We start from the raw sequence: 4,392 nt of genomic DNA, 5'->3' as shown, positions 1-4,392 counted from the left end.
TCCTCCGGGCACCAGAGTACTACTAATAATTCATAATTGTGGTGTTTATTAAATGCTTACTCTGTGCAAGCACTGAGGAAGAAACACTTGGACTTGCACCCTCCATTCATCCCTCCCTCAATCCCACAGCACTCTTGCACATACCTGCAATTCATTTACTTAGATCAATGTATTGCCCTCTAGACGGTAAACTCATTGCGGGCAGAGAACCTGTCAACCAACTCTGTTATGTTGTACTCTCCCAAATGCTCAGTAGAGTGCTCTGCACACGGTAGCACTCAAGAACATCATATCAGACACAAACCCCAACCCAGTGATTTATCAGACCATTTTTACATTCCTGCAGGCTGGTGAAATGTCTAACTCGACTGGTGGAGGTGGCATAGTTTAGTGGGCTGAAACATTCTGATAGGCGTTCACAGGCTTGGGTTCTGTCTCTGGCTCAACTATTGAATTGCTAAGTGGGGCTGAGAAAGACAAATCTTCTCTATTGCTTCAGTTTTTATAATTTGGAGCATATGTTTCTCCATCACGTCAACTTCCTATGACAGAAGAGCAAGATTAGAATGACTTGTTATGACAGTATATGTCTGGGCAAGTCCTCCATGGTTCCCCTAAGTTTTTAACTAAGTTCTGCCCGAGAGCAATCAGTGGAGGCTTTAGTGGGGTTTTAAGCCAGCAGACGTAATTGGGAAGCATCTGCTCTGGGTTAATTACATGTAGTTTAATGAAGGTCCAAATTAATCTGGTATTTCTCCATCCCTCAGATTTCCTCCATTATCTGTCCAAATCTGCTGGATTTGGCGACCCTTGGGGATGGGTTTGGTAATTGGACAATTGATGTAAGGTAACGATGGAGACTTGGGGGGGACCGTTCAGGGGGATTTAAGTCATAATTGACCATCTGAAGGGCTAGGGTGAACTACTCTTTCCCAGAGTAGCTGATATTAGAAATGCTGGTGTAGCATTATTTGTAATTCTAGCTCCAGAATCCATCTGCTTTTTGTTTAGCGTCAGTCTATGGAAAACGTGTTGGTTTCCAAATCAATGTTACAGCTAATGTTTTGCCTTGGGAAGCAGGGTTCCTCTCTGAGCTGAGCTGAGATAATCTGTTCACTGTCTCCCCTGTTTGACCCCCACCTGTATTCTCTTTGCTATTGTTCCGTACAGAGTTCCTGCCCTAGAAATGTTCATGGAGTAACCCCTTTGCTCTCCCAGAGGTTCTTGGAAGTGGTTCGTTCTGCAAAATTTTAATTTTTCTAGACCAGCTCCTCATCTGTTTCCAAACAGCAATGACAGCTGCCTCTGAATCCATGACTCACTTAAGTAACTAATCCTCTGTTTGGACTCAAAAGTCAGCATAACTTTTATCCGGTAGAACCAAAACATTAGTCACTGAATCCTGATTGGGATGCAGAAGAGCAACAGTGGGACGAAGTTTAGCATGCCAACATCTAAAGATAAAATAGGACTTGTTGCCATCTGGGTCACCTCCTCTGCGTGCTCTGATTGGTTTGGACAAGGTCCTGGGTGTGACACCATTGGCCCGGACGTGGCGGGGATGGGCCCAAAGTAACCGGGGACACTGGCTCCATGGAGGTCAGAGAAGCCATAGCCCCTCTGGGATTGGGGGCAATCAAGGGGCAAAGCTAAAACCTTTACTTCCTTAGCTTTTTGAGCAGGGTGCATAAACTCTCCTTGGAGCCAGTTTGCAGCTCCCCTTGTACCCTGAGGGTTTCTTCCTCAACTGGTGCTCTTTTTTAAAAAAATGTATGGTACTTGTAAAGTGCTTACTGTGTGTCAGCACTGCTCTAAACACTGGGGTAGATAGATACAGGTTAATTGGGTCCAACACAGTCCCTGTCCCACAGGAGGCTCACAGTCTAAGTAGGAGAGAGAACAGGCATTTAATCCCCATTTGACCGATGAAGGAACAGGCACAGAGAAGTGAAGTGACTTGCCCAAGGTCACACAGCAAAGGCAGGAATTAGAACCCAGGTCCTCTGACTCCCAGGCCTGTGCTCTTTCCACGGGGCCATGCTGTTTCTTATTACTGCTTATCGCTTGATTGTAGGTAGCAGAAAATGATGGAGACAGCGTGTTACTCAGGAAAAATATATTGTTCCCATTCTCACCCCATCCCTCTTCTTCTTCCCTTCTCCCCTTCTTTTCCTCCTTTCTTGTTCAAGGACTCCTGTTAACTAACCCCATGTTCAAAATGAAATTGATGCCTCGGAATGGCAGCTTCTCTTGCCATAGCAGCCTTACCCTCTACTGAAGCACAAATGACCCCAGGGTGGCATGAACACTGATTTTCCCTCTCTCTCTTACCTTCTTGGCCTCCTGTCTGTCACGGGTCCTTATGAGACAGGGTTAAATGGACGAGCCCAGCCCAGCCGTTCAGAATCTAAGTTTCTTTATTAGGCCACCCGCGTTCACGATATCAGAAAAGCAGAAACAGGACAGGATCTCTAATATTGAACACACTGGCTTGTTAAAGCCACTCCCAGTCACCCCATTTATCCGGAAGACGCTCATTACAACACAGCCCATGGCCGGGCTCATCTAGTTACCTAGTATGCTAGCCTTCAGAGTCAAAGTCATGACCATCAGGCCCAAGCCACCGGCTCACCTAGGTCCAACCTCCCTAAAATCACAGGAACATATTAAACACTGAGAACCAGGTCCTTAAGGGACACATCTATAGGTCAGTTATAGGTCATACAGCCCAATAATCTGCCTCCAATAGTGACAACAAAAGATCTTCTCCTGCCACTGTACTCCATAAACAAAACATCTCAGTGAAAAGGTGTGTGTGTGCATTGGTGTGTACGCAGGTGACTAAGTGACTGTGTGACTGGCCCTCTTTCTGATTATTAAATGGACTGTCTTAAGCACTTTCCATATACCAAAGCACAGTGCTATGCCTGGGGTAGACAGAAGGTAATCACATCAGATGCAATCTCTGTCCCACCCAGAGTTTACAACCTAAGAGGTAGGAAGAGCAGATATCTCCATTTTACAGATGCAGAAACCGAGTTACAAAAAGGTTTTGACTGAGGTCACACAGCAGGCCAATGGCAGAGGTGGTTTTAGAAACTAGGTCTCCAGACTCCCAATCCCATGCTCTTGGGACTAGGCCAAGATGCTTTCTCTTTTTTTTCCCTCTGTTTCTGTTCTTTGATCTCTTTCACCCCGCCCCCCCCCCCCATCAAAAATAGAAGATTCCCCTCTTGCCTGACAATTTGGGAGAAAGAAATGGAAAAAAAATAACTTTCAGCAATCTCTCTTGCCCAGGGTTATGTGTGGGCTATTCAGCAGATTGCATTGAGCTTCTAACAGCAATTTTAATCAGTGGTTTTATCTGCTAGTCCTTAAGGAACTACAAATGTAATGCCTCTCCTACTCACTTCCTGGGAAAAGACCGCATCTTTCTCTAACCAATTTACAGATGAAACGTTATCAAAACCTTTCTCAGAGTCATGTTCCATAAAAATAAGTGCTTTTGAAGTGGGAAATGCAGGGAAAATATCACAAATTGGGCATTTTCTCCCTTAAGTAAAACTGAACTGCAAATCTATGGAGGTCAGATTTTACAATTATCCATGTGCAGAAATGATCGCCACCAAATAGGTGGCTCTCAAATGCTTGCTGAACCAATATGTCAGATGCTATAAATGTTTGTGACTATAGTTGGAGGATATGAATGTTTATGCATAGACAAAAAAAGGACATGTCAATTTTATTTTGCCTTTTCCCCTTCAGCTGGTATTTTTAGGCTGTACGCTCCTTGAGGGCAGCAAACATATCTATCAACTCTGTTGTTTTGTACTCTCCCAAGGACTTAGTACAGGGCTGTGCACCCAACACATGTCATTGACAGTGAATGTCATTGATTGATCTTTTCTACCCCTCAACTTTGCAATCAGCAAGTTCTCAAATCAAGGAAATCCAGCTTCATCCTCAGAAGAGCTCATCTTCTTCGCCATCCACAAGAAAAATCAATCAATGCTATTTCTTGAGTGCTTACTGTGTGCAGCTCATTCCACTCTGTGCTTGATAAAAATAAAAATATTTACAATTAGATTGGTCAAAATAAATCAATTGATCAGACATCTTAGTCAATCATATTTATTGAGCACTTACTGTGTACAGAGCACTGTACTAAGCACTTGGGAGAGTGCAATATAACAATAAACAGACCCATTTCCTGCCCAAAATGAGCTTATTATTAAGCACCTACTGTGTGCAGAGCACACAGTAAGTGCTTGGGAGAGTTCAGTATTGGTAGAAGGAAGCAGCCTGGCCTAGTGGAAAGAATAAGGCACTGAAATTAAGGAGACCTATGTTCTAGTTCTACTTTAATTCCTTGCCAGTTGTGTTACTGAGGGC

Source organism: Ornithorhynchus anatinus, chromosome X5 (assembly GCF_004115215.2).
Source record: "Ornithorhynchus anatinus isolate Pmale09 chromosome X5, mOrnAna1.pri.v4, whole genome shotgun sequence".
Lineage (NCBI taxonomy): Eukaryota > Metazoa > Chordata > Mammalia > Monotremata > Ornithorhynchidae > Ornithorhynchus > Ornithorhynchus anatinus.
Note: the sequence above shows the minus strand (reverse complement) of the source record.